Genomic DNA, 13217 nt, shown 5'->3' on the forward strand with positions numbered 1-13217 from the left:
CAACACTTTCGAAATATTGTCTTTAGCCAATGGAACTTCCAATAGAATGACCTTAACCATTCTGCTTCTTGACTAGCAGAAGCAAGAGCCACAAACTCTGATTCCATGGTCGAAAGAGTAATGCATGTTTGTTTCTGACTCTTCCAAGAAATCACACCTCCATCTAGTATAAATATCTACCTAGTTGTATATTTATGATTTATAACACTCGATATCCAACTCGCATCGGTATGTCCTTCTAGTATGGCAGGAACCCTACCATAATCCAGACCAAGATTGTTAGTCTTTAAGAGGTAACCAAAAATCCTAGTTATGACCTTCCAATGTTCACCATTTGGATTGCATTGCATTAAATACACTAAATCTCCAATTGCATTTGCATGTCAAAGCCCTAAAATGGAGTCTAAAGCCCATATATGAGACGTCGCAATTGCATGGTTGTGCAAAGTAGTAAAAGATTATCGAACCACAAGGACCAATTAATTGAGTATTGAATTTAGCTCTATCAGTTATATATAGAGAAATCAATAATTTTAGATTTTGTAAAAATAACTTAAATAAAAAGCACTTATAGAAAAACAGCTTAATTACAAAATCACTTAAATTATGATAAAGACAAACAGAACTTAGGGTCATGGTTCTCAGTCTGACACATCCATATGATTTGAGTCACTTCTATTACGAGAGTTTCGACATAATTTATAGAAAATAGATAAATATGGATAACACTTATTTTCGCCAGCGTGTTGCCCTATTGATGACGAATAGTCTATTGGCTTTCGCTCGACATAATTTATAGAAAATAGATAAACATGGATTCGTTACTTTTGCTCAGTTAGAAAAATTAGAACTTTCTCAAAATCATCTAAGTGTTTTCGATGTATTTGTCGCACCTCAGAAATTGATGAGAGAACGACCTAGCGAAACGCAATCGCACGCTCGCAGTGATGGACTGAACAGAGTCGCCACCGAACTTTATTTATTCCTAAAAATGGAAAGGGGAAATATCGATAAAACCCAAGAAAGAAACGACAATGATGTTGGTCGTCGCAACCAAATCAGGGTTCGGGAGTCGATTACGCAAGGGGAAGGTATTAGCACCCCTCACGTCCGTTGTACTCAACGGGAACCATTAGGTTAGTTGTGCGCGTTAATGTTAGTTTGAAATGTTAGGATTTTCAAGTTATTAGGTGGGAAAGAAAGAATAAAAGAGAGTGTCATACGGTGAACTGACTTGGGGTGTTTTGCTTTTTATCGCAATGTCGCGGATAGCAAGAGTCGCCACCGACTTTTCTTTTATCCAATAAGGAAAGGTGGAAAAGAACAGGAAAGACCTTAATTTAGATTCTTAGGTTCGGGAGGTACGTTATACAAAGGGAAGGTGTTAGCACCCTTTGTATCCATGGTTATCCATGGGCTCTTAATTGCTCAATCGTTTATGTTTTCCTAGTTTGAAAAAGAGTGTTTGAGAAATGTGTAGGAAATGTTTTGAAAAGGAGAATTTAACTTTGTAATGATTCTTGTATGAATGTATACAAAGTGGTTATCTCGTTTAATTTTGAAAGTTGTTTAGAAAAATATAACTCGGCAATGATCCTAGTACGGATGTATGCTAAGTGGTGATTTTCTAAAAAGGATGTTTGAAATGTGTGAGGTGTGAAAAGTATTTTTAGGTTATGAATGAGCAATTAAGGGTTATACCTGTACGAGGTCTTTACAGTCATTTCCTATCCTTATGAGGGTAAAACTGTCCTTACTATTGAGAAGTAAGTAGTTTCTCCTTTGGATGTAAAAGGGTCATTGAAGGGTCATCAATTGGTCATTGAAGGCAACAGTTGTGAGGATACCTTAGCATTCGAAGGGACTATCATCATTTAACCGTAGGCTACACCGAAGGGTCATCGAGGGACAAAGGCAGCATTCGAGGGACTATGATGATTTAAACCGAGGGGTCTTTGCTAAGTGCATCCCCACATTCGCGGGACATGACCGTAATACCGTAATCGTGGGGTAACAAAAGAGAGGTCCGATATCATTTATTTAAAGGCAAAGTTTTTGCAATTAATTAGGTAACCGTAATTAAGTAGGTAATTAGGTCCATATTAAAACCAATACATTAAGAACAATTAAGCCATTAGGGTGGATCTTCGCCATAAAATTAATACATTAAAATCAATTGAGTAATCCAGAGTGAATTTCCATAAGGGTATCCCACACATAAGGTGGAACACCTGGCCGGCCGTTTCTTCGAGAATATGTAAGCCTTTACACAATTCAACACACGAATTAGAGCATAGAGATAAAGTATAATTTGAAGGTTGCACCGTAAAATAAACACAACAGTCATGAACTCAGGCCAAATGATACAGAATTATAATAACTCATGATTAGACAAGCATAAAATAGAACAGCAAGAAAATGAAACAGCCACTGTCCCATTCGCCCCTGCTTCGCCTAGCGAAGGCTTAGCGAGGGCTCGCTCCAGGCTCGCTTAGCGATGTGCTAGCGAGCGGCGACAGATTTTGAGTTTGACAGCAGCATGACTTCTGTAACCCTGAACTTCATGGCATTTAATTATAGGAACAGCATGGACAAGTATTCAGGATATTCAGGCATACTTAAATGAAATCAAATTACATATCCGAAAACTTAATCATGATGCCTTGCATGTGTAAGGATTATCGATTAAAAGCATAAAGCATTAGTGACACGCAAACCTGTTTGTAACTGAACTTGGTATCGGATGGAGTTGGGTGGCGGTAACTTTGGTGCGGCGGTAACTTTGGTGCGGAAGAGCGGCCTTCAGGGTTTCTCGACTCGGAATTCTCTAAGTTGAGCTCCAGGGTTTCTGTGCCAGGGTTTCCGTTCGTCTTCCTCTGTCTTCGTCTGTCCATTTTCGTGGCTGAAGCTTGGCTATTTATAGCGATTATGATGACCTAATGGGCTCAGAATGAAGCCCAGAAATTCTGATGTTCGCAAGCTTCGCTAGGCGAAGGAATTGCTCGCCTAGCGAGCAAGCTAGGTTTGGGCTTTTACTGGATTTGGTGCTTCGCTGGGCGAGTGCCATAACGAGGTGGTCGCTAGGCGAAGGAATTGCTCGCCTAGCGAGCAAGCTAGTCTGGGCCATTTTCTGGATTGGGCCTGTTGTGAGCTGGGCTTTTGTCCCTTTAAGGTTAATGCCTTGAAAAACAAATTGGAGTGCCTTGAAAAATGTTTTGCAAGGTTAATGGGCAAATTTTAGGGTATGACAGCTGCCCCTGTTCAATATTCTTGAACCGAGAGAGTAGAATGGTATGTGCACCATTCGTGGTCTGGAGGTGGAAGATTATTGAACACTAGAATGCCCCGAAAATTTGCGCTTGTCAATTAGTCTTGATGGAGATGGGCTTAAAGATGCCATCCAGGAAGTTTGATGATGGGAGCTTCAAATTGTGTCGTACGTTAGACGATATCTGAAGACATGGACGTCATACCGGGTCATACGCTAGACTATACGGTGAGTTATCCATTAGGCTGTTGACTTCACTGGGGAGTCAGGGTGTGCTATACGCTGCTGGGGATAAGGGATCAGAATGGATCATACACTAGACCGTATCTGATTACCAGAGTGATTTGTTCATTAGGCGGATGACTTCGCTGAGGATGAAAAATCAGAACGGATCGTACGCTAGATCGTCTCTGAGTTGAAGATCCAAATGGGTCTTATGCTAGACTGTATTGGAGTTGCAGGATGAGCCGTCCGTTAGGCTGAATCTGATGATAAAAGGGGGTAGTCGTACGCTAGACTACACTTCAGAAATGTACCGTACACTAGGTAGCATCTGAGGAGATGAAGGTCTAACTGGGTCGTACATTAAACCGTATCTGAGCAGAATGAGCCGTCCATTAGGCTGAATCTGATGATAAAAGGGGGTAGTCGTACGCTAGACTACACTTCAGAAATGTACCGTACACTAGGTAGCATCTGAGGAGATGAAGGTCTAACTGGATCGTACATTAGACCGTCTCTGAGCAGAATGAGCCGTCCATTAGGTTGCATCTACTTACGAAGGGAGGTAGTCGTACGCTAGACTACAATTCAGAAATGTACCTGTCACTAGGTAGCATCTGAGCAGCAGAATGAGCCGTCCATTAGGCTGAATCTGCTTATGAAGGGGAGTAGTCGTACGCTAGACTACAATTCAGAAATGTACCTGTCACTAGGTAGCATCTGAGCAGCAGAATGAGCCGTCCATTAGGCTGAATCTGCTTATGAAGGGGAGTAGTCGTACGCTAGACTACAATTCAGAAATGTACCTGTCACTAGGTAGCATCTGAGCAGCAGAATGAGCCGTCCATTAGGCTGAATCTGCTTATGAAGGGGAGTAGTCATACGCTAGACTACAATTCAGAAATGTACCTGTCACTAGGTAGCATCTGAGTAGATGAAGGTCTAACTGGGTCGTACATTAGACCGTACTTGAGTTGTTTGAAGGTCAGAATGGATCGTACGCTAGATCGTATCTGAGTTGTTGAAGGTCATATGTTGGGCTGAATCAGAATGAACCGTACGTTAGGCTGAATCTGATAGTATTTGTGTATGCTGTATTTGCGATAAATGTCTGGGATGAGTTTATAGATGCCATCGTCAGGAGGATGTCAGAATGAATGTTGACATGGAGCATATCTGAAAGATGCAGTTGAATCCTGAATGTAATTGATAAAGCTGTCCGTCTGAATGGACCTTTGTTTTGACTGTATCAAGAGAATAATTAACCTGAAAAATAAGGTTAGCTCCATGCCATGTCATGATGCATGAGGTGCAAATGTTGTATGCATGCGTGTGTTGTGAAATGATGTAATGAATGCATTATGCGTCTGGAATAAATGAGAGCATTGTATACATGTATATGTTATGAAATGATGTAATGTATATGATGCGGAATGAGAATTGTATGTAGGTATGTGATGTGAAACGATGTAATGGATGCACTATGTGTCTGAAACGTTCTTCCAGGGGACTCTATTGGGGAAATAAATCTCAGTCTTCTGGTCGGAGATACTTGTATTGATGACCCGGTCTCAGCTGGGGGTATTTGACTTCTGTCTGATGGTAGAAACACTTAACAGAGCCTGGCTGGGGGTGGAAGAGATGACCCATTTGTCTAGTAATGCCACTCTCTTTTGGGAATGACTGGCTCTTGTTGGGGAATAGAATTAGCGATGGATTCATTGGAAAGCATGGTTAGACCTTCTCCTCGATCCTGAAGTATTTTAGTAATTGCCATTGCTATTTTATGCATGTATTTTGATAAACATTGATCATATTCAAATGCATATATCAGTTCAAGTTAAATCAATGGACGTTTACGCAAACAAAACAGAGAAAGTAAAACAAAAGCATCTTTTTGGAAATGAAATTGTATTGATTTTGAAAGAGGGCCTATAAATAGGCAATTTGAGTACAAGGAGACAGAAATCCTAGTAAGAGGAAATTGTCAAGAGAACAAAGAGAAGCTATGAGGAAAAAGTCCTATCGATTCTAATTCCACTACTGTCATTATGTCTTCAAGCACCTCATCTCCTGCTGTCCGATAGAAGTGATTGGCTTGTTCAGTCCCTTGAACTTGGTTGAAGCTGACAGAGAACGGGACATAGTCATACGCTTTAATCCCTAATTTTTGCCTGGACCGCCTTTTCAGGTTTTCAGTCCACCAGGATACCCTTTTTTGCCCAAGCCGCCTTTTCAGGTTTTCGGCTTGCCGGGTGCACGTCTTTATATATTTATCCCTAATTTTTGCCCAAACCCTTTTGGTTCGCCGGGATGCCCTTACTTTTGCCTAGGTACGTCGACCTAGCGGGTCTCTTTTACGCGTAGTATTTTTTGACTATGTCTGCGTTCACGGGATGCGGTAAGTCTTCACCATCCATTGTAGCAAGTATCATAGCTCCACCAGAGAATACTTTCTTAACCACAAATGGCCCTTCGTACGTGGGAGTCCATTTGCCTCTGGGATCACCTTGTGGTAGAATGATACGCTTTATCACCAATTCGCCGATTCGATACACCTGTTTCTTGACTCTTTTGTTAAATGCCTGGGTCATGCGCTTCTGATATATCTGCCCATGACAAACAGCCGCGAGTCTCTTCTCATCAATCAAATTTATCTGATTGAGCCGAGTCTGAATCCATTCATCTTCGTTTAAACCCGCCTCTTTCATGATCCTTAGAGATGGAATCTGAACTTCCACTGGTAAGACGGCTTCCATTCCGTAGACTAAAGAGAAAGGAGTTGCCCCTGTCGAAGTTCGTACCGAAGCGCGATAACCATGGAGAGCGAATGGTAACATCTCATGCCAGTCTTTGTACGTCACCGTCATTTTTTATATGATCTTCTTGATGTTCTTATTAGCAGCCTCCACGGCGCCGTTCATCTTGGGCCGGTACGGAGAAGAGTTATGGTGTTTTATCTTGAACTGCGCGCAGAGTTCCGTAATCATCTTGTTGTTCAAGTTAGTACCATTGTCAGTGATAATTCTTTCGGGGATGTCGTATCGACAGATGAGATTACTTTTGATGAATCGTGCCACCACATTCTTGGTGACAGAAGCAAATGAGGCTGCCTCCACCCACTTCGTAAAGTAATCAATAGCAACAAGAATGAAACGATGTCCATTAGAAGCAGTAGGTTTAATCTCTCCAATCATATCGATGCCCCCACATTGCAAAGGGCCAAGGTGCTGTCAACACGTTCAATGGAGCAGGAGGCACATGTACTTTGTCCGCATAGATCTGACACTTGTGGCAGGTTCTGGAGTGGCGGTGGCAATCAGCTTCCATGGTAGACCAATAATACCCTGATCTCAGAATCTTCTTGGCCATTGTATGTCCACTAGAATGAGTCCCAAAAATACCGTCGTGCATGTCTTCCATAATCCTTTCTGCTTCCTTTTTATCCACACAGCGAAGCAGAGTCGAATCATGATTACGTTTGTATAATACTCCATTGCTCAGAAAGAATTTAGCGGAGAACTTCCTCAGGAATTTTCTGTCATTGATGGATGCCCCTTCAGGGTATTCCTGAGCTTCTAAATATCTTTTTACTTCGTGGAACCAAGGTTTCTCCTCTACTCCCTCAGTATTAAGTCCATAACAATATGCTGGTTCATCTAACCGTTCAATAGTGATCCTGGGAGCTTCACTGTCCCATCTGACTCTGAACATAGATGACATGGTAGCTAATGCGTCTGCCAACTGATTCTCTTCTCGTGGGATATGTTCGAATGTAACCTCTTCAAAGTGTGGGATTAACGTCATCACCCGCTCTCGATAAGGGATGAGATTTGGATGTTTAGTATCCCATTCTCCTTTGATCTGACTGATTACCAAGGCTGAATCTCCGTACACACTCAAAAACTTGATTCGCCGGTCTATAGCGGCCTTGAGTCCCAAAATACATGCTTCATACTCAGCCATATTATTGGTACAATGAAAGCATAGTCTAGCAGTGAAAGGTGTATGGTAACCCCCAGGAGAAATGATTACCACACCAACGCCATTGCCCAATGCATTAGAAGATCCATCAAACACCATAGTCCATCGGGATCCCAGTTCAGGTCCTTCATCCGGTCCAGGTTTTTCATAATCGGTAACAAGCATGACATCTTCATCCGGAAACTCAAAATTCATAGATTGGTAGTCATCCACCGCCTGATGAGCTAAATGATCAGCTAGCACGCTTCCTTTGATTGCTTTCTGGGTAGTATACTGGATATCATATTCTGTTAAAATCATCTGCCATCTTGCTATTCTTCCGGAGAGAGCGGGTTTCTCGAATATGTATTTGATGGGATCCATCTTAGAAATCAACAAAGTGGTATGATTCAACATATACTGCCTTAGTCGGCGAGCAGCCCAGGCCAAAGCGCAGCAAGCTTTCTCGAGCTGTGAGTATCTTGTTTCACAGTCGGTACCTTTTGCTAAGGCAGTATATGGCATGCTCTTTTCGACCAGACTCGCCATGTTTCCCCAGCATACCCTATTGAATTTTCTAACACGGTCAAATACATGATTAGAGGTCTTCCTTCAACTGGTAGCATTAGAATTGGAGATTCTTGGAGATATTTCTTGATTTTGTCATTCATCATTCCATACCATCTCTTGATTTTAGTAATTTGAAGATGGGTTTGCAGGTAGCAGTCAAGTGTGGAATGAATCGGGCAATGTAATTCAAGTGTCCCAAAAAACCTCTGACTTCTTTCTTGTCCATTTCAGTACCCAGATCTACAATTTCAGTTGATTTCTCATGCGACTGTATGGTCTTTTCTTCTTGTAGTACCAGTCTGGCAAGTTCTCCAGGGACTTCACAATCTTCCTCACTTCCATCCTCGGCTTGGTAGATCGGATTTTCAAAGTCATAATGAGCAGTAGCTGAATTATTATCAACAGGATCCAGAGTGGATATGGATATGCAATTTGTTGCGTGAGTGTGTGCAAGAAAACATAGTTTGAAAAATGACAGGAAAGATAAAGAGCGCAATATTTGAATGCTAAAAGTCCATTGATTCATTGAATGTGAATATGCTTATGAAAATGACAAAACCCTTGAAAAATTAGCTATTGTGCCCCGGGCATAGACACAATGCCTTAAAATGCTAAAACAGCAATAACAATTACTCCTGACTAAAGGAAATCAGGATAGTGTCTTCAGCCTTCCAATTATTGAGTCCGTCACCAATCGTTGGGAAAATCCAGCTATCCAAGTCATAATCGCTATCAGCATCTTCTATAGCATTAACAATCTTGTCATGATTTGGCAGAGGAGCAATGATGACATTAGGAGTCTCCGGAGGATCAGAGGTAGCCGCCTGTATCTTTCCACTTCGAATGCCGCTTTCCACACGTTCACCTGTCAATATAAGTTCAGTGAAACCCGATGAGGAACTTCTCAATAGATGGCTGTAGAATGGGCCAGCCAGTGTGCTCATGAACATGTCCACTAATTCTCGATCAGTCATGGGGGGTTTGACTCTGCCAGCCAAATCTCTCCATTTCTGAGCATATTCTTTAAAGCTTTCTTTAGATCCCATAGTCATATTCTGCAACTGTAGCCGAGTAGGTGCCAATTCAGAATTATACTGGTAGTGTTTGTAGAAAGCTGTCGCTAAATCAGTCCAGGTGCGGATGTTAGAGCTCTCGAGCTGATAATACCATTCCAACTGTGTGCCAGACAGACTCTCTTGGAAGAGGTGGATCCATAGCTTCCTATTAGTGGTATGCGGCTGAATCTTTCTCACATAAGCTCTCAGATGCATCTGAGGACAAGATGCCCCATCATACTTAGTGAAAGCGGGGACCTTGAATTTGCGGGGAATTATCACATCAGAGACGAGACCTAAGCTTTCGAAATCCAGACCGGGTGCCTTCTGACCTTCCATAGCTAACATACGTTCTTCCAGCAACTTGTACTTATCATCTCTTGGAGAGTACTGTTCATTCTCATGATCTTCATCTTCATCCTCAGGGTTGAAGGGATCAACATTCTCATTTTCTGAATCTGTCTCTGTTTCCTCTTCTTGATCCTTCGGAATTCGAATCTCGACTCCTGCAGCCTGTCGTTTGAGCCTTCTTCCCGGGTTAATGTAACTCACAGGTTTCTTGTCTTCCTTTTTCTCGAGCAAGAGAGCCTTCAGTTCCTCCTGCCCCTTGGATAAGTTTAAGATCATCTCCTGGAATTGAGCATTTTGAGCCTGGAGATCTTTGACAATTTGTTCGAGGTCCATTTTTCTGTTTGGAGGAAAATCGTGAGAACATTGATCCCTTTAGAGTACCTGTTATGCAATGTATGTTATGCTATGCAATGTATGAAATGTTTTCAGGGACTTTTGGAATTTAACTTTGCATAAACTACCAAAAAAGGAAACTTTTTTTTTTTTTTACAAAACAGAGCAAAGTTAAATCCCTAAGTCCTCGAAATGGTTAGTACAATGTCACAATGCCATGATGTTATGATGTTATGATGTTATAAGCATAAACAAGTCACACAATCATTCCTAGGTTTTAAGGCTTGCATGAGTTCCATAGGTAAGTACCCTCCCCACTGAAGTTTGGTTGGTTCAACCTGTCCTAGAATAGTAACCGGGTTCTAGAAGGATCTCCAATCATTGACCTTCCTTTAAGTCCACTTCAGTGCAACACCAAGTGGTTGACCGAAGCTTCCCTAAAGTCCAATCTCAAAGAGTGTAGTATCGAGTCTCAACCAACCCCAGTCGGAACCGAAGCCAGTTATCTCACTACTTTCTAATGGCTAGGATGAGTCAATTAGGGTTCTAAAGGTCTGGTTAATGCTTTAATGACACCACGCAGATGCCAAATTTTTCCTCAAGTAAACATGAGGAACATCAGGACATCCAAAGTGTCACATTAACCGTAGCCATCATTTTAACCATTCCAGTATACGCCGGATAGTCGCGATGATCTATTGCTACTTACCTAAGGTACACTAGATCCGGGTGTAGGATCTTTCACTCAAGAATACCCAAGCAATCCCTTAAAAGTAAATCAGACAATTTTAAATAAGTGATCTTGTTTTTTAAGGTAACCTCTCTTGTAGACTCCCCAGAAGAGTCGCCAGTTCTGTCATACGGTGAACTGACTTGGGGTGTTTTGCTTTTTATCGCAATGTCGCGGATAGCAAGAGTCGCCACCGACTTTTCTTTTATCCAATAAGGAAAGGTGGAAAAGAACAGGAAAGACCTTAATTTAGATTCTTAGGTTCGGGAGGTACGTTATACAAAGGGAAGGTGTTAGCACCCTTTGTATCCATGGTTATCCATGGGCTCTTAATTGCTCAATCGTTTATGTTTTCCTAGTTTGAAAAAGAGTGTTTGAGAAATGTGTAGGAAATGTTTTGAAAAGGAGAATTTAACTTTGTAATGACTCTTGTATGAATGTATACAAAGTGGTTATCTCGTTTAATTTTGAAAGTTGTTTAGAAAAATATAACTCGGCAATGATCCTAGTACGGATGTATGCTAAGTGGTGATTTTCTAAAAAGGATGTTTGAAATGTGTGAGGTGTGAAAAGTATTTTTAGGTTATGAATGAGCAATTAAGGGTTATACCTGTCCGAGGTCTTTACAGTCATTTCCTATCCTTATGAGGGTAAAACTGTCCTTACTATTGAGAAGTAAGTAGTTTATCCTTTGGATGTAAAAGGGTCATCGAAGGGTCATCGATTGGTCATTGAAGGCAACAGTTGTGAGGATACCTTAGCATTCGAAGGGACTATCATCATTTAACCGTAGGCTACACCGAAGGGTCATCGAGGGACAAAGGCAGCATTCGAGGGACTATGATGATTTAAACCGAGGGGTCTTTGCTAAGTGCATCCCCACATTCGCGGGACATGACCGTAATACCGTAATCGTGGGGTAACAAAAGAGAGGTCCGATATCATTTATTTAAAGGCAAAGTTTTTGCAATTAATTAGGTAACCGTAATTAAGTAGGTAATTAGGTCCATATTAAAACCAATACATTAAGAACAATTAAGCCATTAGGGTGGATCTTCGCCATAAAATTAATACATTAAAATCAATTGAGTAATCCAGAGTGAATTTCCATAAGGGTATCCCACACATAAGGTGGAACACCTGGCCGGCTGTTTCTTCGAGAATATGTAAGCCTTTACACAATTCAACACACGAATTAGAGCATCGAGATAAATTATAATTTGAAGGTTGCACCGTAAAATAAACACAACAGTCATGAACTCAGGCCAAATGATACAGAATTATAATAACTCATGATTAGACAAGCATAAAATAGAACAGCAAGAAAATGAAACAGCCACTGTCCCATTCGCCCCTGCTTCTCCTAGCGAAGGCTTAGCGAGGGCTCGCTCCAGGCTCGCTTAGCAATGTGCTAGCGAGCGGCGACAGATTTTGAGTTTGACAGCAGCATGACTTCTGTAACCCTGAACTTCATGGCATTTAATTATAGGAACAGCATGGACAAGTATTCAGGATATTCAGGCATACTTAAATGAAATCAAATTACATATCCGAAAACTTAATCATGATGCCTTGCATGTGTAAGGATTATCGATTAAAAGCATAAAGCATTAGTGACACACAAACCTGTTTGTAACTGAACTTGGTATCGGATGGAGTTGGGCGGCGGTAACTTTGGTGCGGCGGTAACTTTGGTGCGGAAGAGCGGCCTTCAGGGTTTCTCGACTCGGAATTCTCTAAGTTGAGCTCCAGGGTTTCTGTGCCAGGGTTTCCGTTCGTCTTCCTCTGTCTTCGTCTGTCCATTTTCGTGGCTGAAGCTTGGCTATTTATAGCGATTATGATGACCTAATGGGCTCAGAATGAAGCCCAGAAATTCTGATGTTCGCAAGCTTCGCTAGGCGAAGGAATTGCTCGCCTAGCGAGCAAGCTAGGTTTGGGCTTTTACTGGATCTGGTGCTTCGCTGGGCGAGTGCCATAACGAGGTGGTCGCTAGGCGAAGGAATTGATCGCCTAGCGAGCAAGCTAGTCTGGGCCATTTTCTGGATTGGGCCTGTTGTGAGCTGGGCTTTTGTCCCTTTAAGGTTAATGCCTTGAAAAACAAATTGGAGTGCCTTGAAAAATGTTTTGCAAGGTTAATGGGCAAATTTTGGGGTATGACAGAGAGGAAAATATTTTTGGATTTTTGACGAAGGACTAAACCTAAGTTTTTTATTAGTGGGCCTGACAAGATTTACAAATCCTGCTCCTACGTATCTCAATAGAGAAGTCAAGGCTTACGTAGTTCTGGGTAGAAAAATGTTTGTTTGTTGGTCGATTTTAGCGAAAGCTACTTTGTGTCAAATCGATGAAAACATTGTTGGACTACCCAAAACAGGTGGAAAACATTGCCTTGCATTGTTTTAAAACAAAGTACCTTTCGTTTGTGAAAAGGTTTAAGAGTCAATCGCACGACGGCGAGAAAATAAATTGATTGGTTTGATGTGTTTTGAATAATAGCGAGAACTTGGATGGGCGAGATATCCATCTCGAATCCTAGTTTCAGGAGTGTGTGGTATCCACCACGTTCCATTTCCATCTTATTTGTAAAAGTGTTTAATAAGAATTAAATGTTTTTGAGGTTTGATTGAGAAAGGGTTTGAAGAAACCGCATTGACAATTTTAAATGATGGCGAGAGTTAAGATAGGCGAGGCATCCACCTCGAATCTTAATCTCAGGAATGCATGG

Source organism: Lathyrus oleraceus, chromosome 3, assembly GCF_024323335.1.
Source record: "Lathyrus oleraceus cultivar Zhongwan6 chromosome 3, CAAS_Psat_ZW6_1.0, whole genome shotgun sequence".
In the NCBI taxonomy this organism is placed as follows: domain Eukaryota; kingdom Viridiplantae; phylum Streptophyta; class Magnoliopsida; order Fabales; family Fabaceae; genus Lathyrus; species Lathyrus oleraceus.